The 27,053-nt window shown below is 41.7% G+C and overlaps 1 long non-coding RNA gene across 2 annotated transcripts in view; it reads left to right on the forward strand.

The window, feature by feature from the left end:
- The window catches only part of LOC149919501 (uncharacterized), a 40,407-nt gene extending 13,524 nt beyond the window's left edge, over nt 1–26,883 (forward strand). For both annotated transcript variants that reach the window (XR_016465726.1, XR_016465727.1), the window contains one exon: nt 25,496–26,883. This is a non-coding gene — a long non-coding RNA (uncharacterized LOC149919501). The remainder of the gene's footprint in view (nt 1–25,495) is intronic.
- Nucleotides 26,884–27,053: the final 170 nt, after the last annotated feature.

Raw genomic sequence — 27,053 nt, forward strand, 5'->3', positions numbered from 1 at the left:
GAAAACAAATCTATTTGGAAGTTGGAAAGAGCCAGGTACCCTGTAGCTGAATGGATTAGTTAAAGCATGACTGACTAGAATTACACGTGACTTTTTAAATTACACATTTGGCAGCACTAGGGATGTGAAGAGAGCAGAGAAGAATGACCACATGTTTCCTTTCAACTCACAGGCAGACTGTTTGGACTGGCAGTGGATCAGAACTAGTAACAAGCTCTTTACTCTTTAAAGTCTCATCAGGTTACATACAATGTATCCAAAAAGTGACTTAGCCTCTCTTCAGATCATAAATATGCTATGGAAAGAAAGAAAGAAACACAGCAAATACACAGAGAAATGGCAATATTTGGAACTTTCCTCTCTCTTAATTTTCCCCTTGGTGACCTCTATTCCTGCTCCTCTATCAGTTGTCACTTGAATCCTCCCTTCCTCCAACTTTTCCCATGACAAAATGTGAAATATCCCACAGAAATCTTTAAAAACATAGAAACAAGCCAGAAAATGTCAGCATCCCAGTACCCTGACTCTAACAGCAGGCAGTAGTAAATCTCTAGAAAATAATTTAGGAAGAGAGCAAGTGCATGATGTTATTCCCAGAATATCTATTGAGTACACAGCAATTTGTGGTTCAGAGAATTCCTAAACCAGACATGGTGATTTTGCATTTAATGGCCCCCAATGGATCCATCTTTCACTAAGTTGTCTAGTCACTTTGGAATCTATGATAATTTTAATCATCAACAGCATTTTGTGGTGACAAGTTCACATCTTCAGTATTCTGTCTTCCTGTTATTGCTTAAGATTCTTCCTATTGATATCTGAAGGAGATATTTCAGGAAACTTTTAGAGAACTGACAAACTAAGTATGATCTTTGACCTTGAGATGAAGAGAGGACATGAGATTCTCTTTCAAAACATCAGATAAATGTAACCAGACCTTTAAATGGCGGGGGGGAGGGTGAAGGGGAGGAAGGCCTGGGAGGGGAAAAAAAGAGAGCAAAACACAAACATGTGACTTTATACAGTGGAAGCACTTGAGTCTGGTTTGAGCTACAAGCTTTTTGTCATGCACAGGTGAATCTATTAGAAAGCTTCTCAAGAAGTAATCTAAAATTGGCTGCATAGTGGAACTATGCATATGTACTGGTTTTTGTGTTTGTTTTTTTTGTTTTTTAATATGTATATAAATGTATATATATGCATATGCTGCAGTGTGGCTAGATGGACTCGCTCCCAGGTAGTTTCATAATCAGCATCTTCTGTTTTCCACCATTCCTTCTTACTGAACATCTGCAGAGAGAATTCCCTGTGCAACTCCTGGTACCATTCAAATGAATTCACAAGAGAAGTGTTAAGTCTAGCACATACTGAGAAAAAACACATCCTTTGTGCCATGAGGTAATGGAGAATATCTAAAATAATACTGCATGAGTATTAAGCTCAGCAAGACATATTCTATTCTGTTACAGGCAGCTTATTGACAGAAACAGAAACTGAAAAATTTGGCCAAGTGTACTTCTGTATTCTCTTCTTGCCTCGTTGTTGTTCTTCTCGAAGGCCTTCTCTTTTCCAGGCAATAGAAGTGTTTCTAATCTGACCCTAGAGCTCAGAACTTGTCACAGACAGATACGTTGATACCTGGTTAGCCACTTGGTGATGTCATGATTCTGTGGATCAGATTATGCTGGGCCCAAGGTAGGCAAGGAGAAGACACCAGGAAGAACTTCCTGCAGGACCTGTACAGAAACTTAGAATAGGAATAGGAAAGGAAGAACTTCAACAGACTTGATGGAGGAGGAGTTGTGGCAAAGAATAAATTAGTGTGCTGAAAGACATTCGGTATGATATGACCCAGCATGGGACTAACTGAACAGAAAGGAGGTTGGAAAGGAATCCCAGCTCCAAAATACCTTCTCTGAAGATGTGAAGATGTAAGGCTCAGTGACTCATGCTTTGAAAGACACCTTCCCCTATATGAAGTTTGCCTTCCCAGTGTACTGCTCTTGTAAATAAACTTACACAGTTCAGACAAGGTGAGATCTGCTTCCCTCTGAGGACACCAAGGGCCCAGAACCAGTGGGAGGGCTGGTGAATAAGTGGTGCAAGGATCAACATGACTCCAGCAAGGAGGACTTTGAAGAAGGGTGGGCAAGCAGGCTCCAGTCCAACTGATGACTGCATCTCAGCATGGCAACACGAGGAGGGGCCTGCGAGCAGCCACAGGGCTTTGGGCAGCAGGGACTGCTGGAACCTCTGCTTCACTGCTTCTGGGAAACCCACACTGAGAGGGGACTGAGAGAAAATGCCTTCAGTTGCTGCAGTCACAAATACCCCACCAGCTCCTGCACCCTCAGATAGCCCAGCTAAAGATTTGGGCCTGAAGAACAGATGTGGGTTGTTGTTCAGCCAATAAAAAGTTGTGCAGTGCTGTTTGCTATAAACTTGCATTCAAAACAGAGCGAGACTTTTGAACCAGAGGTCCTTGGGGAGGCAGAGCTATGTACCATTACTAAATTTAGAAGATTCTAAAGTGGAAAATGATAAAATGTTTTGCAAACAGCAAACCTTTCAGGATGTGGTGTGCAAGAAGAGCTCCACACAGCCCGGCTCCTGCAAGCAGATGACTGGAAAGTGGGCAATCATTAATCTCTTTCTGGAAACTCATATAGATTTCTGAACGGTTCACAGATGACTTCAGCTACATCCGGAGAGAAAGGCCTGATTTGTCTTCCTGGCCCAATCACACAGTGTGTTTTGCACTGGGACTTCTGCCTAGGAACCTCTGCTCCCTGAGGAGGCATTGAATCCTCTGCAGAAACAGATGAGTCTATGTAAAGCTGTTCCATTTCCTGATAATGTTTGGGAAGGGTGTTTTTACCCTATTTTGGCTTTTTTTTTTTATTAGAGGTTTTACAGTTGTTACCAAAACAGATAATCTGCTGTGTTAGATAATCGTGGAATTTACAGTCTTCATCATCATCAGCTTCATTCTTAGTAATAAATTATACTTCAGGAATAGCTCACTTTTCTGTACAATTATCAAAGTCATTGTTCCAACCACAGAGTCATCTCCTTTATTATTCCCTAACATTTGGATATGCAGTATTAATCAGGATAACTTATTTCTTTGTGTCTAACTGTGGCATATTTACAAAGTTCTGTAAGAAAGTTGGATTCAGATTTCCTGACTCTTCTGAGAAAGCTAAGCTACTACATTGCTCTACAACATCTGCTTCATGTCATCTCCTTGAAGTTCACTGGGATGCAGCACAACAAGTAGCTCCTAGGGGTTGGCTTGGATGATGGGGGTAAATGAGGGTTCATCTGCAGGATCCTTCTGGGGTCACTGCAAGTGATCTGTGTATTTTCACGGATATTCAAAACCGTAAGTCCCGAGTGGTTCTGTAGTACAGGAACTACAAACTGGAAGAGATAAAAAGAAACAGAAAAAGCCCAGAGCTATACTTCCTCCTTATTTTTTATTGATTAGCAATAAAGAAGCCAGATGTAGCAAAATAAAATTTGTGTACTTAGACAAGAATGCTTTACTGTTTAGTTAATAACATTTTTTTAATAACAAGAGGTATAATTCTATAAAAATTAATATTTTGCCTCTCTGATGTAGAAGATATGCTGCAGACTGGTGGTTCAGAATACAAATAGGATAATATGGTTGCATAAATTATATAAAACTCTTCCTTATACTACAAATTGAGAGAACAGAATTTAAGAGAGAATATTAATCTCTTTCAATACCATCTCTTGGTTTAAGTTGCCCATCAGGACAAAGGTCTCCTAAGATAGATTAGATAACTGCCATGGAGGTTTTTTCTTTTTTTTAGTTGCCTAGTTACACAGTTTGTAAATCATATACTACAAGGTTAGTCCATTTGAAGTATCTTAAATAAGTTAGGCCTGAAACTACAGCTTTGGCAATGTACCAGAAATCAAAGATTTCTTACAGGAGACTGATATGCATCAGTTTCCAACAAAGCCTCCACATTAAAATCATTTTTGGCACACAGAAAGTGCAGGTGAGACCGGGACCAACAATGACCCAGTGTTTCAATATGGGTTAGTCAATCATCATGACATAGTCCACTTGCTGTCTTTAATATGGAAAATGGGGATATTTCCTTCATTTCGACCTAGAATTTTAAAACTTACAAATTAAAGCATTGTATAACAGAACGAACTGCCATTCTACTTAGTAATTTTGTTGCTGCGTCCTAAATTGGTATGTCTGTATTCTATGAGTCATTGCTATCTTTTCTGTAGTAGTTTATAGATATATTTTAATAGGCTTTTTTTCCCCCAGTGTTTTCTGATTTCATGGTTGGAATTTGCAAGGATTCACTTTCTTTGGGACTCTGGTCCAGAACCTAAATTGCCACAGTGTCTGCTCCTTTCTTTATGGTTGTGTGAAGGTAACCTTGAAACTGCGCCAGTGTCATCAACCAGTGCAGCAATGTCTTCCTGAAGCTACAAACAACCCAAAATTAGCACAATAAACTGCCTGTTCATATTCCAGGTGACCACACATACACTGTGATCCTGTGACTAGGGTACAAAATCTGCCTAAGAAGAAACAGGCAGTGCTGTTTTACATAAAACATTTGACCTCTTCTCTGCAGTATTTTCTTCTCCTGCCCTGCCATGACCTCTCTGAATCTGCCTTTATTCAGACCTGCAGGAGCAAATTAATTGGATTAGGTGATGCAACTCCCCCTTGCCCATTACCAAGGGGAGTAGGGTGCTACAGATCCACTCTGCAGCTCTTCAGGCAGAAAGTCATGTGTGCAGGCTGCAAGACCTTAGGATCAGAACCCAGCCAAATGAGAGAGGTGATGTCACAAACTCTCCCTCTCAACCTTGGTTGAGAAAATTCCCCTGTTAGTTTCACTGTCAATTTTGGCAACAGTCAGCTGCCCACTGGCCTTCACTGATTGTTCATCCTGCTTTTGGTAGGTCCTAGGACAGCTCTGCACAAGCCCAGGTTGGGTCCAGAAGCAGTATGGGCCCTTTGTAGGGAGCTACACCTGCCTGGGTAGGCACAGGGCTGGCTCACTGTTTTTTCTTGTTGTATGTCGTTGTAGCCTAATTTAGATACGTTTTATATTACTCATTTTTTTTATTTGAGTCAAGCATTCACCCCTGCCTTCCTGCCTGCATTTTCTTAGATAATTAGAGCTGTGTGAACCTTACTTATGGGATGAAGGTGGACATGGAGAGCTGAGAGCAAACACTGAGGTCCTATTCTTTCACCTTAGAAATAGCATCTCATTTCAAAAGAGCCCAAGAATGTTGCCATGGCACTTAGGGATTGTTTTTGTGCAATGGGTTCCACTGTGTGGTGACTTATATAGAGCTTCTTTTAATTTCCTGACATTTTCAGTGTTGGAGCTAAACCGTAAATTCTCAGATCCCTGAACTTTGCTCCTATTTTGTGGTTTGAGCTCGTTTTATTGGCTGATAATGATTTTATAATAAGAGAATTGTTCACTCATTAGTGGCGCAGTTACTGTTGGAGGTCTGTGCCCAGCATAGATTACTTCTTAATCCAAGCTGGCCAGACATTTAAATCAACCATGCATTTTAGCTATTTCAAATAAAGTCTGTTTTCATTTAACTGGCTTCTATTAATTTTCACTGCCCTCTGACAGCTGCTGTATCAGAACTTCCTTTCTGTAATTAGTTGTTGCAAATTTTTCTATATGAGCAGCTTTAAAATGCAAAAGGTAACTGACACGGGTGCTGTTTACACTGCCAAAGCGATTAGCCCAGCGGGAAAATGAGTAGAGCAGGGAGAATATGGGAAACATTACGGAAGTAAGTTCCTGCCATATGGGATGTCATTTCACGCAGTGAAACGTCTCGGAGCCACTCAGTGATCACGCGGCGTGCAACACCCCACACAGCCCACCACAAGCAGCACTCCTCCCAAGCAGCTTCCTCACTCTCTTGGGCTGCTGTGCCACAAAACTAAGTCTGCTGCCTTGCTTTTAGCAGCTTTAATATGCCATTGGTTGTGATGAGTAGCTCACACGAAATGCTGGGTAGGAAGAGTCTCACCCAGTGGTTGCCATGAAGACAAGAGGCTGCTGTTCTAGGCTCTCTGCCCCAGAGAACTTCCAAAGAGCAAGGCACTCCCGGTCTCATAGCACAGCAAACAGTTTTTTCTCAGACAGAGACAGCTTAAAGCAGGTCTCCTTCTTCTTTCAGCCACCCATTTTTACTCCCCTGAGTATCCCTGAATCAGGTCAGTGAAACTCCGCATGGCCACTCTGAGAATCAAGAGATCAACACGGGCTTACAGGAGTCCTCCTGGATTTCTTAGCACCTACACAGGAAGTTCACCAGCACCATTCCTAGGGCATCAGAGAAGAACAACAAGGCAAAAAGAGCTGGAATTTAACTAAATTCACCACTGATAGCAAAGGAAACATCTGTGGAGCCACCACCTGACACTGACCGCAGAGCAGCTGAGTCTGTGCTGGTACACATCTCTCTGTTAACTACAAACACAGCCTTGAAGAAGAACTGAATGCCCAATTTTTAGATAGCTAAAGTCAGAATATAAAGCCCCGTTCAAAACATCTCTGTGTCTATCATGTAGAAGCACCACATTGTGATATCTTGTCTTCTAACCATTTTTCTGACTGTCGGGCACCTTGTTTGTGATCATGGATCAGCCTTGATGCCCTCTTGCTACCTACTCTTTTTTTTCCCCTCATCCTTTCAAACTGTATTTTGTGCTTCTGTTGCACTTTCTTTCCTCTTTCTTTCATGTTTTTTATTTTCTCTTTTTTTCCTCTTCTAGTTTCAGCTTTACATTTCCGTGTTTTGTTTTCAGTGTGCCACTGCCTCTTGGGTTGTCACAGTAACACCTCGTACATAATTAGCTCGTGTGTTCCTCAGCACACTGTCGGGTAGAGATCTAATTGGCCTTTGATTTTTCCCAATGCAACTCTATGGCCAGGACAAAGACAGCCCTTTTTGTCCCTTTCACCTCACACCAGCAATCACCATTGCCCTCCTGAGCCCTTCCTCACCCCCATCAACTATTTGCCTTTTGTGAGGAAGGCTGGGAAGCAGCTGATGGAGCCCTAAAGGCAACCAGCCACTCGCTTTGGTAGCACATCAAAAATCTGCATTTTTCAAAATGTAATTTGGAGCTAGCAGTCGGGTGAGCACAAGATTTCAGGCTGGCTTTAAGGACTTTGGGGTGCTGAGGGACCAGTACTACCCTTGGTCCCTCAGCACCAAAATCTCTGGAGGATGGAAATAGAAATAATTCTGAGAATTAAAGCAAGAAGTAGCTGGGAAGGAGGGGGAGGAGCAGACATGCTCCTCAGTGTTTGCCAAGAGACAGCTTGCAGTTCAATCTGGTTTATAACCATTAGCTTATATAGAGGTACTTCTCAGCTCTGCTGTGCAATAACACTGAAGAGTCAGTGCTCTGTGAGCTGTGAGGGCCAGTACACAGCTTGTAGTAACCAAACCAGTTGGCTGATATTTTTCCACCAGGTATTGCCAGACATAAATACATCCCAGATATTTGAGTTCCATTAAAGAAAGCAATTACACTCTCCTCATTCAGCTGGAGCAGCAGGCCAGTGTCACCGTACAGGAAATGCATCTCCAAGATCCGCAAAAGGCAGAGCTGGCTTCTCGGTACGATAAAGCTTACTGCAGCAGCATTAGCTGCAGTACCTTTGGCTACATTCTGCTTACGTTGTGTAATATTGTGTAACTTGATATTTCTCTGAGTGACATTCAAATTTAAGCCAAGAAGAAAGCTGATCGTCATTTTCTGCAAAAACATTATGTGAGAATTTTAGACCCGTGTCATTTGATATAAATCAGCTCTGTACATAAAAAGCCACTGAACTACCTTCAGCCCCTGGGAAGGCTACAATTTTCACATAATTTTGGTGTGATTATTATTCAGCCATTTATGTGTGACTATGATAAACATACTCCCTTGGAATTAGTCCATTTAAAAGCACAGTTCCACGATCAGCCTGCCCTTCTCAGCCCTTCTTGACCCCCACTCAGTAATTTCTTCTAAGTCATTTTAATCACGTTGTATCATTACAAGGCTTCTTATTAGGACAGTCCAGCCTTCCTTTCAGACTGCAGAAAACACTGCTGCTGGAGCTTGATTTGCATGACCTAAATGATTTCTGCAATCACTGCTCTCCAGTTGTTTGTCCTGAAGGGACAGTGAAGGATTATACTGTTTTAAAAGCATTTCTATTTAGCAAATACCTCATTTGCAATATGACATTAGCATTTACCACGTTCATAAGGCAACTGATTCTGCTAATAAATTTCGTTTCTGGTTCAATTTTCCTTCGTCGTAGAAGACTAGAGACAAAGATTGCATAATTGAGATCCAGGAGCTGGTAATAATTCCTTACCCATTAGCTCTCCAACTGCAGAGCTGTACACTCATTCAAAGCAGTTCTTCAGCAGCATGCACCATCCATCCCATCACCAGGACTGCACACATGGGCCAGCATACCTCTCTCCACAAAATGGGAGGAAGAACGCTCTGCTGAAACCCTGAAGGGAGGGATGGAGGAAGGGAAGAAGGGATGAAGCAGAAACTTCTAGGATCAAAAATACTTTGAAACTAAAGATGTTATTTCTTCTATTTGAGGGACCAATTAAAATGATAGGATCTCATTATGGAGTTAAGTCAATCCCAGCTCAAGGCCTTTTTGGAGACCCAGGAACAGAAGATCTTTGAGGTACAGTGATGGGCTGATGTTCAAGCCCCTCCAACTGCTCTCCCAGCTGGGCCTTCCTCAGTACCAGCAGCAAGTTGAGGCAGTGCTAGTGAAGCTGGAAGTGATTCCATTTATTTCCTATGCTGCCACCACACCAATGCAGTGAGGAGGAGTTCAGTGAGAAGAGGAAGGTCCTGAAGCTTCCCCATCACACAGCAACTGCAATAGAAAAGGCGTGATTTCCTTTGTAACAGTAAGCTATGAGTTGATTAATGACCAGCACAGAGCAAGACAAATAGTGAAATCATTTATAAGCCACTATACACCTTCCAGTCCAGGAAGGGATTCCAAACAACCTGATAAATGTAGCAGCTGATGTTAAAAGGAGGCATTCCTGTTATGTTATTGATTTCGTGTATTCATAGATATCGACATCATGTAAGAAGCATCAGTAATGGGTTTCCACACCTTCTTGAAATAGTCTATATCTTAATGCACTGTATGTCTCTTTGCCATGTTTCTGTAATGCCTATGGCAGTGGTATTGGACCTATTAGAGCTTGTCTTAGTAGGAGTAATTCTTGTCCAAACGCTGGAAAAACAATATAACCCAATAAAGACTTCCTTCTATCAGCTTCTATATTTACACAATACAGCGGCACTCAGCTCCACCATTCTTTTCATAAAACAGCCCTGTTTCTGGCAAAGGGGTAGAACTTCTTTTGGAAAACAATTTCCTTCAATTTGTCCTTGAATCCCAGAGCATGCCTCCCTCGGGACCGCCAGCCACCCAGGGCATGGCTGCTGGGAGGGCAGAGTGCTTCCCTCCGCACTGCAGCCTGCCTTTGTGAGGGAGAAAAAGGAGCTGAGCCAGCGGACACTTGTTGAATTCTGAACATTCTCCATCACCCACCATGCGCAGCACAGACAGCTCAGCTGCTGTCTGCAGAACAAGCAATATAGAAGACTTATTAAAGGAATAGACTGTAAGGCATCTTATCAGATTACACAAACCTTCACATGCAAGTGCAGATGCACATGCATGCTGAAATAATAATGGACGAAGACAGAGAAAAGCCATTTGTAAAGCATCCGCATCACAGTGCAGCAACGAGTTAAGAGACAGACAGCTCCCAAAAACGTGGCAAGTGGCCATCACTGGAAGTCTTGCTATTAGCAGTCTGGTTCTGAGCTAAATTTGAATTAAAGGAGGAATCACAAAATCTGTTGCTAAAAACAGTAGAGTCCCCAGTAAAGCCAGTAATGCTCCGAGCAGGTGAGGTGCACCATGAATTGATATAGCTCACACAACACCAAGCAGTATGAAGTGTCATTTACAAATAACGAATACTTGGCAGATAACTTGGGGTCTGTCGAAGCTGGTTGAAGCGCAGAAAGCAATCGATATATGTTGGCAATATTTACCCACATTCAGTACTGCCAAATGTGAGTTTGCAAGAATGTGTTGGCTGTTTTCAACTGATCTTTGTCTTTGTCTCCTCACAGGCAAAAGTGGGCTGAAGCTACAATAATCTACATTACAGAGAAAGAGACATGGCAGGAATGCACAGGGTCACCCCTATTATTTGCTCTTGCTGTAAGAGTCACTGCTGAAAAAATTAGGTCAGATACAATTTCGAGAGATTAAGTGAGGTAAATCAGATTGATAATGGAATTGGAGTCTGATAAAATTCACTGTGTCAGACTTGTTCACCTTTCTATCTCGAAAAAAAAAACCAAAACTATTTCTTTTTAATTAGAAAAGAAATTTTGGATCTAAAAAGAATGAGCCCACATTTGATCCATTACCCATTTCCAGCTCACTCTGACTCTTCTTTCTTTTCTCCCTTCAAGCTTTTAAATGTACCCCCTCAGAAACACAGATTGAGACACCAACAGATGCAAGACCTGCTGCAATTGCACTATAAGGAAGAATACATATGAGATAGAAAAGTGTCCTATGGCAATAAAAACCAGGCCAGACATAACTTCTGATTATTTAATTTAATTCATGATTGCTGTTGCAATCCAAGTGCTATGAAAATTTCACTGAGGAACAATAGTAATTTCAAATATGAGGTCCTAATTAAGAGCAGCAGAAATGTCCTACTAAGTCAAACTAATGATCCACATCATCCAGTAGTCTGTCTTCAATGCTGGCGGTAGAAGATGATGTTTACTGAGAGCATGTGTGTCTACACACTGTCGTCCATTCCAGCCAATCTCCCAGCAAGCAGAACTGCTGCCTTCAGGATGCTGGGCAGAATGCTGTTAGCACACTTACTACCTTTTGCCTGCAAACCAGTCTCATCTCTTTCTGGTCCTGCTGATTCCGTCTGCCTCCTTCACAGCTGCCACCACCACTGGGAAAACAAACAGACCCTCCCATCCTGATCTGTGTCTTCACAAGAAAGAGCTGTCTGGGTCAGAGAGACAGACCTCATGGCACAAACACAAACACATGACACATGGCACAAACACATGACACAAACACAAACACTGGGTCTTTTCCCAGAAGAGCATTTTCTTTCTCATTCTACAGAGGCCACAAAACAGCTTGAAACCTGAAGAACTCATTTCTGTGTGATAGCAAAGGCTGGAGAGGAAGGTTGGCTCTTTGTGACTTACCAACAGAAATGGGGCTCTCCTATGGTCCTATACAGAGCTTTAAAAAGAATTGAGGCAACAGGCTTGAGACATGGAATAAATCAAAGGAGAAACTAACTAGAGTTCTGGGGCTTTTGCTAGCATTTCCAATTGTGGAAAGAAATGAGAAAACTGTCAAAACGGAATCCCTTTGATACAACTGTATTAAAGGATAATTTCCATTCCCCAGCTCCATGATCTAACTCCTGATGAAAGGTGTGTCCTGAAGGACAGGATTTGGACTTCTGCGAATCTAATGAACCCAACATCTTTAGCAGGCTTCTCAAATACTTCTTTGTTCTGAGAAGTGCTTTACTCTTCTGTTTTACATGAAAGAAGCTGTACAAAAAATGAGTCAGATGAAATGCTCTAGGGCCAGATTTCACCTGACCTTCCAGTGTTACCCGAGTGAAAAATTAAAGGGAGGTCTTGTGCAGAGAGTAGGCACATTCCTTTTTACTGTGTGAAACACTGGTAAACAAGGGCTCAGGTCTAACTTGCCACTGCACTGGAGAATATACTGAAAAGGTGAGACAGTCGGCATGTTTCTACCACATAGCAAAGCTAGTACAGAACAGAGCCCAAAGTATAACCTTGCCTTTGAATAGTGCCTAGCTTATAAAAGGATTGTGGCTTTTCCTAAAACTGTCTGCAGGGCAGTTGCTTACAGATCGTGGTTTTGAAAGGCATGTAAGGAAGGTTGATATAACTGTACAAAGTTGAAAAAAAAAATCAAAATAAAATGAATCTCTTTATCAACCACAAAGATACATTGCCCCCAAGCAGGTGATGAATTTTGAAAAATTAAAAGCTTCATTTCTCTTACAGTGCAGATGTATTCATTTTTCATGCAGTTGTACTGATATCACCTTATAGTCTGTCTACTCAATGACAAATCTACTGAGATCCCTGGAGGATGAAGTTCAACAAGAACAGAATGGCAGTCACCAGACCTAGAAGGGCCTTTATTTTCACACGTAGAAGCAACGCAGCTAGCTGCATGTGAGCTCTATTCAACAAGAGTGCAAAACAAGTTGGGAGAATGATGCTACAGCAGACTCTGGAGAGGTCTTGACTCTAGCGGGACAGCACAAGTGCATCTCTCATGAGCCCAATTCCACAGTAAGGACTGTTTGTCTAGGAGAGAGTGAGTGGACCTGTGGCTCTAGACCTTGGGACTGCTTAAAGCAGCAGGTCAGTCTTGGGCCCAGTCTTATTCCTCCTCACTTGGCCACTGAGCCCTGATAGCGTTTAAAAGTCCGAAAGAGTGCCAGATGGGAGTAAAAGTCAGATTGCCTTTGACTTTTGGCCAATCCTCTTCCCATAACTCTTTCTTACGTGATGGCATTATAGGCTGTTGGCTTTACATGATGGATTTGTGGCATGAAAGGAAATATGAATGCAAGGACTAGAAAGAACAGAAAGAAAATATTGAAAAAAGCAACATGCAAAAAGCATTCAGGAACTGAAAAGGAGGAAACGTATACAAAGAGGTAGACTGGAAGTCCTGCAGGGACCAAATAGCAGAAGTAAGATGACAAAATGCTACAAATAAAGATGGAGACGAAGAATGAAAACAGAAAAGCTGCAGTCTGAGAAGAGAGAAAAATTGGTTTGTCTTTTCCTACAATTCTTCTTCTTGCTGATAAAACTGCAACTACCTAGTGCCTGGCACTATGCTTACTCTGGGCTTTCAGATATTCTCAGACATGCAGTCAGAGCCCAGCTGGAAAAAAGCTGAGCAACTTCCAACACATTCACAGAGAAGGATCAGATACCCTCCATCATCCTCAGTATAACAGTGCTTGATGGATCCCATCAAGCGTCAGGGTTTGCATGCTCCTTTACATGGACGATGTCTCATTTGTGTGTCAGAGGGAGAATAGTGGACAAAAGGGTGGTTGATCTGATTCTGTATTGGTATTATGTATGGTATTTCTTACATGCTCGTGCTCTTTCCTTTCAGAAATGTTGCATTTGACAGTTCACCATCACTCTTTCTTTTGTAGTGTCCTATGTTGTAAATGTTCAGAGGGCTTTTGTGAAAGCTTCTATCACACTAAGGCAGAACATTTTCAGGATGGCCCCAATGAACCACATTGTCAAGTGGTTTGCTGGTGTAGGGGAACCCTTTCAGCAGATCAACATTCAGGACAGACTGTAGGGAAAACCTTGTGGGCACAAGAGCAGAGATGTAGGCTGGAGGAATCCAGAAGGGACATTAGATTACTGTGATAGGATAGGATAAAACAACATAAAGTTTTGTTTCTTGAAATCTGACAGCCAGGTTCTTACACCTCTTCTAGCACATCAAGATAAATTTGAATACTCCTGCCCTGCTCAGAAGAGTTGCTAGTTAATAAATAGGCAGTTTTCACTTGCGTTTTTTCCTTAGAACTGCTGAATATCCTTGAGTCTCTTGTTAATACTTTACCCTCTTTTATGAAAAGAACAGCACAGTTTCACACTTGGCCCACAGGATCCAGTGTGAGTAAAGAGTACTCATCAACTCCTATCATTGTACCCAGTAATTATCTTTGCAATAATTAACATATGTCTCTCGGAGATCTCTATCAAGATTCTTCTTTCTGTTGTGGACTTTAACTACTAGGTTGGATCTCTGGCTGGCATGAACTGGTGTAGCACCCTTAATTAATATCTTTTCCTCTCCCTCAGAGCTGGGAGGAAGCCTTAGGAAAAGACGTTGTTAAGGGATATTTCAAGGCAGCTGTGAACTGAAGATCTGAATCTCTTAAAATCTGATTATGCATTCCTCGTGAACGCAGAACTCTGAAAGTTTTTAGCACAGTCATAAATCCAAGATCAGACCCCCAATTTGTCTGTATGTAGGAATATGTGCTGCACTGAATGCAGGTATTGTTAAACTGATAAACTCTGTATTGATATAAGCAATTTTCTTTGAAGACTGTACAGATGACTTTCAGACTTTAAAACCTCACAGCCAGTATCTAAGATTCAAAAGTGCTTGGTCTGCCATCCTTCTCCTTTTAATTAGTATAATTATATTGGATTGCTTTGTATCATTTAAACAAGTTCACATATCATCATCTTGCAACTGAAAAACTAGTGTCACTTCATGGATCTCAGCCCGAGAGGAGCAATCATTATTTTTCCTCTCTCCACTGATGTCCTGGCCCTTGTTTGCTACTGGAACAGAACTCAGCCTGTTGCGGCAGCAGATCTGCTCACATCCTGAGGAGCCAGAGGTGGGAGTGAGGCATTCAATGTCCCCACAACCTTTCAGTGATAACAGCCCCAGGATAAAATGTCAGCAAAGCTGAGTGCTTCTGGATGAGCTGCTCAAGTACACAGAGCTGGGTTGAAGGCCAGCTGCTTACCTCCCCCTGCAGCAGAGCTGGGTGTGCTTGCTGTGGGAAGAGGAGAGGTGTCAGAAGCTGTCGATGCTGACAAGCCACAATGTTAAAGCAGAAATGTTGATGTGTTTCTGCAGCCACACCTTACTCTCATAATGCAGCATCACTTCTGCCTACAGACATTTCTAATATGCACTTCAGAACTTATGGGGAATCCATAACTAATAACAGCAGGCTTTCTGTACTTTGTAAAGTTTCTATGGATTAAAGATACATATTTTAATTAGAATGACAATTCTAGAAGAGTTACTTTTTCAGGTTCTCATAATCCATAATCTGCTACTAATTTTGGTTTATTTTCTCTCTGCAATAAGTGCTACCAGTAAAAGCATTTCTTAGGAATGTACATTACATTCATAGATATAATTGCAACTATTATTGCTACATAACCCTATATGATAACTATATATGATGTTGTTATGTGTATGTATTATGTTATGGAAATAATGTGTGCTGTATATATAAATGGTAAATACTAGTATACACATATGCACAAAGGAAAAATGGATCATTAGACATAGGGTATTATATTTTGAGTCATATATGAGTACAAATTTGAGGGGAAAAAAAGGAACTATGTTATTCTTACTAAATCCCCTGCTGACAACAGGGAAAGATGATCCAAACAAAAGCAGTATTTAAAACATAGCCTAGAAATAGATTCTGATGGGAAGCCAGCGCTGTGGATATTCTATCAATATCCAAACTGTTAGTGATAAAATATTTTTGAAGACAGATTAATATTACCCCCTTCAAAAAAAAAAAAAGAAAAGAAAGAAAAAAAAAAAAAAGAAAAAAAGTGATCAATAATTGAATTGCATTTTCTTTCCTTCATAAAATAGCTCTGATTTTAAGCATATTGAAATACATCCCAACACCCAGACACTTCCATCAGGCAACTTGTTATTCATGGGGAAATATAACAGAATTTGTCTTTTAGTAAATGAAATATGGACATCTGATATTGCCAATATAATATCAATACCTTCTACCTATTTCACTTGGAAGCAATTGACCTGGAAGTACAGTAAGGTCCCAGGAAACCAACATTTCCTCAGGAAAATGCAACAGAGATAGATGTCATTTACCAGAATAGTGGCCTCTCCTATGACGGACAATCTTCTCAGATGGAATTTTGAGCCCTTTGGCAAGCTTCTTAGCACACTTTTTCTGTGCTGGGACACACTTTTCCTGTGCTGGCAGTTAAATGAGCTATCACTTCTAGGTGTGGTGTGGTAGGTCTCTGTATTTGACCATGGGAAAAACTTACAGCAAGATTTGTGTGATATATGTAGGAAGACAAAATGAAGGGGAAGGAGCAGACAATAAGAAATATGAGGCTGAGTGGAAAAAAGAGCCATCTTCAAATCACCCTTTGGTGATCTTCTATCACGTCTTGCCAACAACATACGCAGAGGACAGCTGCAGGGCCTGCTGCTCCAGCGGTGGTTTCGATCTGCAAGGCCTGAAGATCCTTGCCCCTAGGATTTGGCCTCCATCAGGGCTGCAGATGGGAAAATAGCGTCGTTTCAAATTTTTTCTTGGTCAGGGGGTGAAGATACCTACTGGGGTGCCACTGATGAGCACTGCACCCTCTTACTGTTACACCCCAGCTGCTGGCAGCTGCTGCTGGCACTATCCAATGCCTAGGTATCAGTGAATGCCCTTTATCATCTCTGGGTGAGGTTTCCAGCACATATATATAGGTAAGCCCCAGCCCATAAAACCACTAAGAATATATTGACATTTAACTAGTGTGACTTAATCGAGATTTGTAAATAGGTTAAAATGAGTAAGTGATACACTCAGTGTCAATTAAAAGAGGATGACACAGCACTGAGTTGTGCTAGCCAAAGATATTTCTTGATGATCTAAAAACTGCACCTATCTACTGCTGATGCTTGAGGCAAATTATTTCTGTAGGCTCAGACAATTAGAGATACCCTTCTGAATGATGTTTATCTAACGCAGCTTTCTTCACAGTAAAGACTGTTAATACAGCAGTTGAGCAACTCCAGGAAGGCACAGTTATCCTGAGATAATCAGGAGCCTAAGGGCCCAGAGGCAGTCATCTGTGTTCCGTGCCCCAATTTCATCGGTGTATGAAATTAAAAAAAAATCTGTATGTTAATACATCATGAAGGTCAAACATTTCATTGTGAAGAAGTGTGGAAATTCAAAAATGAAATTACCAAAGCAGTTCCAACTGTATATTTACAGATCTATAAATGTACAGTGGATTTTCCCAAATATTATTGCCACTGTCACTCAAAACCTACTTGAAAAGTTGAGAAAATATCAGGTAACTGATGTCACAAAAATAGCTTATTTGTTCATTTGCTTCCATGTATGTGTTTATGAAGTCTTTGGGTAAATGGACAACCAATTAGTTCATTTTCACTTTGGATATACATTTATATGTATTCCTTGATTATTATTTTTGTTTGTTTATATATTATGTGATTGTATATATAAGAGGGTAGAATTAGGATTCATCTGTCCATCTTAAAAAAGAATAGTAAATATATGAAACTATGTTAAATCTATTATATGTGATAATGGTAGCAAACCACAGAATCCCTCTAGGCAGAGGACAGAGCAGCCCTTCCAGTGCAAGAGTAGAGCAAGTCAGAGGCTGCCTCATGAGACTGAATGTGTGTTCTATGGGGCCAGACAACAGGCATCCCAGGATCCTGAGGGAGCTGGCTGATGTTGCTGAGCTGCTCTCCATCATATTTGAAAAGTTGTGGCTGTCAGGCAATGACCCCAGTGACTGGAAAAAGGAAATCATCACTCCCATTTTTAACAAGGGGAGAAAGGAAGACCTGGGGAACTGCAGGCTCACCTCTGTGCCTAGCAAGATCATGGAGCAGATCCTACTGGAAGCTATGTTAAGACACATGCAAGATGAGATGATCTTAGCCAGCCAGCATGGCTTCACCAAGGGCAGATTGTGCCTGCCCAATCTGCTGGCCTTCTAGGATGGAGTGATGGCATTGGTGGACAAAGGAAAGGCAGCTGATGGACTTGAGCAAGGTCTTTGACATGGTCCCGCACCACATCCTTATTTCTGAATTTGAGCCTGGACTATTCGAGGCTGATCTGAAGGCTGGACTCTTCAGTGGATAAAGAATTGTTTGGGTGCTTGCAGCCAGAGGGTTGTGGTAAACAAATCTATGTCCAGGTGGAGGCCATTCACAAGTAGTGTCTCCCAGGGGTCAGCCTTGGTACCAATGCTCTTTAATATCTTCATCAATGACGTAGTGGGATTGAGTGCACCCTCAGCAAACTTGTAGATGACACCTACTTGAGTGGTGCAGTTGACACAGCAGAAGGCAGGGATGCCATACAAATAGACCTGGGCAGACTTGAAAAGTGTACCCACACAAATCTAATGAGGTTCAACAAGACCAAGCACAGGGTGTTGCACTTGTGTCAAGGCAATCTCAGATATGTGTAGAGATTGGGAGAATAATTCATTGAAAGCAGCCCTGTAGAGAAGGACTTAGGGATTCTGGTGGACGAAAACCTGGACGTGAACCAACAATATGCAATTGCAGACTAAAAGGCCAACGGTATCCTGTGCGGCATCAAAAGAGGGGTGGCCAGCAGTGCAAGGGAGGTGATTGTTCTCTCTTCTGCCATCATGAGGCCCCATCTGGATTACTGCATACAGGCCTGGGCCCCAGCACAAGAAAGAGGTGGAGCTGCAGGAGTGGGTCCAGAGGAGGGCCACAGGGATAATCAAAGGGCTGGGGCACCTCTCCTATGAAAAAAGGTTGGGAGGGAGCTGGGCTTGTTTAGTTTGAAGAAGAAAAGGCTCCAGATAAACCTCATTGTGGTTTTCCAGTTCTTAAAGGGAGCTTATAAGACTGACTTTTTACATGTTCTGACAGTGACAGTACAAGGGGGAATGGATTTAAACTAAAAGAAGGGAGACATTTAGGTTAGATATTAGGAAAGAATTCCTCACCCAAAGAGCTGTGAGGTGCTGGAACAGTCTGCCCAGAGAGGTTGTGGATGCCCCGTTCACAATTCATAAAGTAAATTCATACTACATATTGGGCTACAGCTTGATACATCCTCACTAGATAAAGAGGAGAGTTTAAGGCCAGGAGGTGTTTAAAACCAGGTTGGATGGGGTCCTGGGCAGCCTGATATATGGTGGGTGACATCCTGCCCATGGCAGAAGATCAGAACTAAATGATCTTTTTGTTCCCTTTCAACCTAGGGCATTTTATGATTCAATGATTCTATGATTCTATGACACTGAGTGTGTAAGACAAACTACCCTTTGGAGGAGTGTTAGTTTCCATATACGTTTTGCTGGCAATCTCTTCACCATTGATATTCTCTGAAAAATAAAAGGGTTGGGATTTATTAGTGGTGTTCAGGTTTCCTAATTATGGGCCAATCCTCCTTGTATTGGTAAATACACTAAGAAACCCCAAATTATCTAATAAGCATCCATACAACAGAACAGTTCATGACTTGGTGATGAATAGTAGGTAGCTTAATACAGAACATTTAAAAATTATATCTCCCGAGTAACTTGGATAAGCACATGCACAGCTTTTCCACAGTGGTGTCATGAGTGTGGGTGTGCAACAAAATTTCAAGAGCAAATGCTGCAGAGAGACATCTGAGCATGGAAAACACTAGGAACTGCTGGTCCAGTGAGTTGACAACATTCAGTGTTCTCTGTCCATTAAATAATGTGGGCAGCTCTCTCACTTTCTCAAGCCCATACACGGCAGTCCCCACATGCTGAAGTCACAGGCAAAACATTCCTGGAGCTGGAGGATGATGCTGCGCCTGCAGTAGGGCAGACAGTGCAACCATGATGTGGGCCAACCTGGGAGAGTCTGAGATGCCTCATGACTTATTCTATAAAAGGAAGGATTCCGTCCTGAGGGCTTTTCCTCCATTACTGCATGCCCATAGACAGACATATAAATCAGTTAAACATTAAAAAGCTATTCCCAAGAACTGGGTATAAAACAACTCTTATCTCCAAGGCACTGCTCTTTCTCTGAACTCACTGTTATGTACCAAAATTGCTAAATAACACGGTATTAATCTCAGACTGTTTTCAGGAAAAAAAGCTCTAGTCCTGTATTTGTGTGTCATTGAAGGAGCGCAGAGAAATATCATCATAGTAAAAGCTCATCCTTGAGCATAAGTTTCAGTATTGTAGTGGCAGAAAGGAAATGTAAAGGCTATCTTGAAGCTGATTATATCACACAGCCCCTCCCCAACACTAACTTGAAATCTTTTAACTGCTGTGTTCAAGCAAAAAGGCAGATGAGATAAAAGATACAGAGAAGAAAAGGGGGATGGGGAAAGTTGCTGTCTTACAGAGCAATGGAATTATATATATAACAAAGCTTAGACTAAATTATATGAGTTAGAAAGACTGCATGAAATCCATCACTGCAATTCATTGGGGCCTCACTGGAATCTAAAGTTCCCATAATTTTCTCATTTTTTAAGGAAAAGGAAGATTGGAAGGAAATGAAAGAATGTAGAAAACAGGTTGGAAGTGCAGGGAGCAGAATTAACAATGCAGGTCATGATACCATTTTAAAAACTGGAAGTTTTATTTTATTTTGCATCACTAACATCATGTCCCTGTGTCTTCCTTCACTTGAGCTGAATCCGAAGTACCCTGCTGCACATACAAGCCAGTTGCACGACTATGAAGTATCACCTTCGCATATGAAACCCTGCACCAGGGCAACATGGCATCACCTCCACCCCAGGATACCCAACACCGAGGCAATGGCCTCTGCTCCATCCCTGCTTCTGGATGAGATTCAGGGATCTCTCACACAGCCATCTCTGAACACCAGGACACTGTCTAGGGCTCAAACTAGAATAGATTTTATGCAGTTTGAGGTTGTAATAGAACACCTGGCTTAGTGCAGAAGCAGTTAAAAGGCTTGGGACCTTGAAGCAATTCTGAATTTGTTAGAAAGGTTTGGAGGAGACAGCATTTATATTTCAAAGGAGTATTTCTATTGATAAAAATTGAAGGAATATAACAAAATAGACATCTCGTGGGAATAGGTTATTAGCAAACCTTGCATTCAAAATTCAACAGAACCGCATCGTGTAGCAGCAGTAAAATGAAAGGATTCATAAAATAAATCTATTACACAGATTGCCTATTCAGAATATCAGGTAGGGGAAGAAGCAAGAAGGAATTTGACTCTGCGTCCTTCCAAATGTAATATCAGAAAGTGCCAAATAGGTTGTAGGCTTACAAGCTGGTAAGCTAGCCTGAAACAAACCAAGAAAGCAGCAGAGTACAGAGAGAGGAGTGAGCAGAAGCAGAGAGGGCCACCAGCATGTTCTGCACAGCTCTGATGACTGTGATTATTATAGCACCCATATGACATGAAAAAGTGTCAAAAAGTTTCTTGACCAGATTGTGAGCCTTGGCCTGTGGCAAATGTAGCAACTTATTTCATAGAATTATTGAATCATAGAGTGGTTCGGGTTGGAAAGGGCCTTTTAGATCATTTAGTTCCAACCTCCCTGCTATAATATAGGAGGGACACCTCCCTCTAGACCAGATTGCTCAAAGCCCCATCCAGCCTGGCCTTGAATGCCTCCAGGATGGGGGCATTCACAAACTCTCTGGACAACCTGTGTACTTGGAGATGGTTTCAAATTGGGATAGGATAGGATAGGATAGGATAGGATAGGATAGGATAGGATAGGGTAGGGTAGGGTAGGGTAGGGTAGGGTAGGGTAGGGTAGGGTAGGGTAGGGTAGGGTAGGGTAGGGTAGGGTAGAGTAGGATAGGGTAGGATGCGATGGGATGCGATGGGATGGAATGGACTGGAATGGACTGGAATGGAATGGAATGGAATGGAATGGAATGGAATGGAATGGAATGGAATGGAATGGAATTGAGTGGTTCTGTTGGAAGGGACTTCAGATATCACCTAGTCCAACTACCAAACTACTTCAGGGCTGATCAGAACTTAAAGCACATTACTGAGGGCAGTGTCCAAATGCCTCTTGAGCACTAACAGGCATCTACCACCTCACTAGAAATGCTGTCCCAGTGTCTGACCACCAACACTGTATAGAATTATTTCCAACTGACCGACCCTCCCCTTGCAGCTCTGTGCTGTTCCCATTCTGCCATTGGTTCCCAAACCCAGAACCTCCCTCTGCTTCCCCTCCTCAGGAGCTGCAGAGAGCACTGAGGTTGCCTCTCAAATTCCTCTCCTCCAGGCTGGGCAGCACAGTGCCCTCAGCCTCTCCTCACAGGAGATGCCTTCCAGCCCTGTTACCTGAAGGCTTTCAAGGACCTTAACATCCCTGTTATATTGTAGAGCCCAGAACTCCATGCAGTACTCAATGCCACACCAACACAAAATACAGCGGGAGAATTACTCTGTTGATCAGCTGGCTGTGCTGTGTTTAAGGCATCCCAAATAGACACACTCCTCCAAAACCAGCAAGCTTGTCAAAACGTTTCTGTTTTTTTTTTTTCATTGTGATAAAAAAATCACTAAATCTTCCCGCTAAAATAAGCTATCGGATTAATGGTAACGTGTTACCATTGCTTGAGGGGTTAGTTACTTATGATCTTGTTAAAAAAGATGTGAAAAAAAATGAAAGTTCTATCAGCTAAATAAGCAGTATTCTTTTCACAAAAACAGTCATGAAAATAGAGGAGGAAAAGTACCCTGCTTTTTGGCTAGTGCTGAAAAGTAAGGAATACACATATTCCTTGATGTAAATGCTCAGTCCTTACTCAAGCCTCCCTCCTGGGCTGCAGCTTCAGCAACAGCTTCCATGGCCAGGGGAAAGATATGGCAGAACAAGGCCATGTCCACAGAGCAAGCTAAGGAAAAAATGATCTAATGAGGTTATGAAATACATTCTGCTTTCTATGCCGTACATTTTGTTCTTCTAGCCAAACTGAGTACCAAAACTAATGAATTGCTAACGTAACTAATGATTTCAAGAGATTCCTCTGAATGCTTCTGGCCCACTGTGTTAATTAAGGCTTGATTCTGAAGTGAACAGAAATGAAAAAGAAGCAAAGAAAAATCATATCTATATTTCAGTGTAAAGCGTTATGTTAATTGGGACATAATTCTGCAGCTGGGGGAAGCAGGAAAAAAAAAAATTGAGTATTTTTAGACCTGTCATTGTTAAATATACTTGCTCCTGTCTTAATATTGATGTAAACCAGAAGTGAATATACATTTTAAATGCAAGTATTGCTAAATGTCGCACGTCCCGCAAGAGCTGAATTTAAGTCCTGATATAAAGTTCATTAAAATCAACAGTAACTTTTCCTCTATTTTCAGTAGAACCTGAATCTGGATACAAATGAGTATTCTAAAAAAGAGTAACAATGAGAAAGAAAAATCAGAGAAAAATCAGAGAAGGGCAATTATAGTCAAAATGTTGGCAATGACATTCATAATAATTCTAAACACAGCTTTCCCAGGTTAAAATTCTGCACTTTCATTTTCTGGTGAAAGAGGACCAAAAGAGCCCACTTCCCATTTATGAAGTTGGGACTATCGCTGTGGCTCTTATGGTGTCCTTGTTTGAGCTATTCAGATTTGCTGCTCCATGCATTACTCTGAAAACTCTGCAGACAGGATGAAGGAGGTCATTCTCAGCAAGAACATATACGTACAAACAGAGGAAACGGAGTGTTAGTTCTCAATGTCATGCTGCCATGTTATCTGACGTGTGATTCAATCAGTCATCATCAGTTAATTGTCACTGCACCCAGCCCTTTTATGGCAGACTTTGAAGAACCATCCTGGTATCACAGGAGGCAGTGATTCAGAAGGCGGTAACCTCCTGTTTGCATCATGTGCCACTAAGTGTCCTCTGGAGAAAGAGGGAAGGAAAACTTCTGAAGCTTCGTAATAGTTAAAAAATGTGTGAATTTTTCTTTTCCTTTTTTTTTTTTTTTCTTTAAGAGAAGTGCTTGCCCGTACTTTCTGCTCCAGGTAATTATTACTCCCTAGTTCCAGCTGGAGACATTATTTTTCATTTTCTCTTTTAAAACACTTCTGTTACTGTGATCATCTTGTTTCTTATCTGATCAGCTGGTTGTCCAATGCAATTTGAAAGATCTTTTTCAATACCAAATAAAATAAAGTAGGCTTTTCCTTTTACCAAATTAATCCTTATTTTTAGGAGTTTAAATCCCAAAGCCCAGGCATTTTCTACAATCTCCCTGCAAATGTGAGCACTGTGCTTTCACAACATGAAAGCCATGTTGTGAAACAGCCATTCTGTGCTTTATCTGGAGAAGCTGTGGTGATATAAAAAGCAGTCTCTCAAAGGCAGGAGAAAACAGATGTAAAAAATGATGCCCCAAAAGTAAATGTTGACACTTACAATTAAGATTGTGGTTGTGTCCATTGCTTTAGATTGCGTTAGTCTCAGCTTAGAAAAACAAAGGCAGATTTCAAAAGCAGTTATCAAAGGGGAAAAAAAAAAAAAAAAGGAAAAAAAAAAAGGACAGAAAGATAAAGGAAGGGCAACATTTTATAAACAAATGAAAGGATTTGGGCCAACAGCATGGAAGAGAGATAGACCAGTAAGAGACAGTGGCAGACAAATGAGAAGAGAGTCAAAGAACATCCTTATATGATAGGAAACTGCAGTAATTCAACATAAGCTGGAGGAGGAAGAGGAACAGAAAAGTAATTTAGAGTTTTCCTCAACGATGAAGAAAACATGGGGGAACAAAGTCTGGAGTTAAGTTCCACACAACTTTGTGATTAAAGCTCAAATTAAACAGCTTTGATTAGTAAATGGCAATAGAACAAGAAGGTGAAATGGAGACAGGCTCAGATGCAGCACTGCAAGGAAACTACGTCAGAAGTAAAGATGATAAACTGATAATTATCAGTGTAAAAATCACAGGCTGAGTTGTTTGAATAGATGAGGAGACACAGAAATTGCAGAGTTTGCAGGGGAAGAAACATTTATGCAATGTCTGAAGGAGCTATTCTGGCAGGCAAGGATTCCCACTCAACATTACTACATCTCTGAGCGTGGAGAAATTCTAAGCGAAAATAACACTGAAGGATAAAGAACGATAAAGATGTCTCACACAGCTATGTCTCAGAGATAACAGACATTTTTCTTTAGTGTTGGAGATGTTGTCTCCTCGCTGCTCTCACGATCCAAAGCACATTCTGACCTGGTAAACACTTTCTTGTTGGAACAATGGAGCCTTCAAACTACGAACTGAACCCTTTCAGTCCATGCAGCAGCTTTCCTCTTAGAAAGCAAAGCACCCTCCTAGATTAACCAGATGACATTTCTTTCCCTTTAGGACAAATTTCTAGAAGAGTTCACAGCTAATTGGCACAAAGCCAGGGTAACATTCTCTGGCACCACATGCCCATTAAACCCCAGAGTTTGCTGGCACGAGTGTGCTCTGCATTCTGTCCTAGAGATGGCTGCATTTCAGCAGTAATGAAACTGCAGTACTCACAGAGCCACATTCTTTGCTCCAACACCCATGCAGCTCCAGCAAAAACAATGCAGGCAAAGTTAGAAGAACTATAAGGAGGTGACCAAAGGCCATTCCATCCAACCTTTATTAAAACATCACTTAAAAAATAGCCTTTAATTTCACTCGAGTAATTTATGAACTCTCCCCCACAGTAATTCCACGGGATTTTTAACAAGATGCATTTTCATATTCTTCTTCCAGCAGAGAGATTCTCCCGTGCTCCCTTGCAGCCGTTCTCCCAGCAGCCGTGACATTACCAGACAGCTCTCTGTGTTGGTGATGAGCAATATTGACATCCCATAAGCTCCAGCTAAGCGCCGGTCATTGACACAAGAGGTTTACGAAGTACAGGCAGACAACTGGCAAACTGAGAGGCAAAGTTACAACCCAGAGGTCAAGTGGTGCAGCGTGCTGTAAGGATCGACTTGTCACTTAAGGTTAATGGGCATAAGCAGGTTCTCTATTTTGTTGTTGTTTGGTGAGTAGGCAACCTAAGCATTTGCCATACATCTTTGAAAAATCACAGAATGATGTTGGGAACGAATAGGCCAGCCAAGAAGGAAAGCTGATGATGCTCTGGGGACCTGCTGTGTCACATGGGCACCTCACACTGCTGCAGCCGCTGGAGTAACACTGGTGAGTGGCTCAGGCACAGCTGAAGCACAATGAGCTGCATACCCAGTTTCTATTCACCAGCCACACTGATGTGAGTAAAGCTAGTTTAAGGGTTGTGCTGAGTATTAACCCCCATATGATTCATAGGAAAATCCAAACTTAAGAGCCCGATTTACATACAAAATACGTGGTCAAGAGAGTTTGGAAAAGGGAATGCTCAGTCCCTCTCACTCAGAATGGATCCTAACTGCCTATTTCTTCTAGTTACAGTGTTCAATTTTCAAGTATGTCTGCAGAAAGTAATCCATATGTGTATATATGCGTATGTACACTTCTTTTAATATATTGAGTTTTAGATTCCCCTGTGAAACTCAGACACAAGACCTGCTCACAGGAGACTCATCCAAACTCCCAGAGGCCCCTTCCTGTTTTCTTGTTGTATAGCAAAGAACAATACTCACCACGCTGCCCGTAAGGCACAGGGCAATTAAAGGCACACTGCAAAGTATTACTCTGGCAATGGCACTCATCTGCTCTCTGAACACTGATTGTTATTTGGGATTAATCTAGGTCACCGACAAAAGTTGGGAGGGCAGAGGATACATCTTCCTGTTTGTTCTTTTTATCAGCGTCCTGATTATTGCTGGGAGCTGATAATAATATCTACTGACAGAGAAGTCTGAAGAAACCGATGCTGCCTCTGTTTGGTGAACTTTCCAGCTAATAGAGGCAAGAGATGTTCTTCTGGTTCATACTTCGGACAGACACCATCTATTTCAACAGCTCTGCCCCACAATGGATGCCCTGCTGAAAACCGACTGCATTTCTGCACACTCGGCTTCTCACAACATCAGGTCTTGCGCATTATCCATCACTTCCAGGGATTCATTATCAAAGTACTGCATGAGGGTTTAAGCTGCACAACACCAAGAGATTTGTCTGGACTTTGGAAGAGATTTTATGACGTCTGGGATTTAAAAGCAACACTCATTTTAAAAACGTGTCACTTTCTTGGTGCCGTGAGCCTCGACAAAGCTGCTCCAACCAAGGCAGCATATCCCAGTGGCTGCTCCTTTGGCTCCGACCTCCAGCCTCTCCCACACACCCACCCCACGCTGTACATCTCCCATTTTAGCCGGGCCCT

The sequence above is a fragment of the Phasianus colchicus genome, chromosome 1, assembly GCF_987193195.1.
Source record: "Phasianus colchicus chromosome 1, bPhaCol1.hap1.1, whole genome shotgun sequence".
NCBI classification, from domain to species: domain Eukaryota; kingdom Metazoa; phylum Chordata; class Aves; order Galliformes; family Phasianidae; genus Phasianus; species Phasianus colchicus.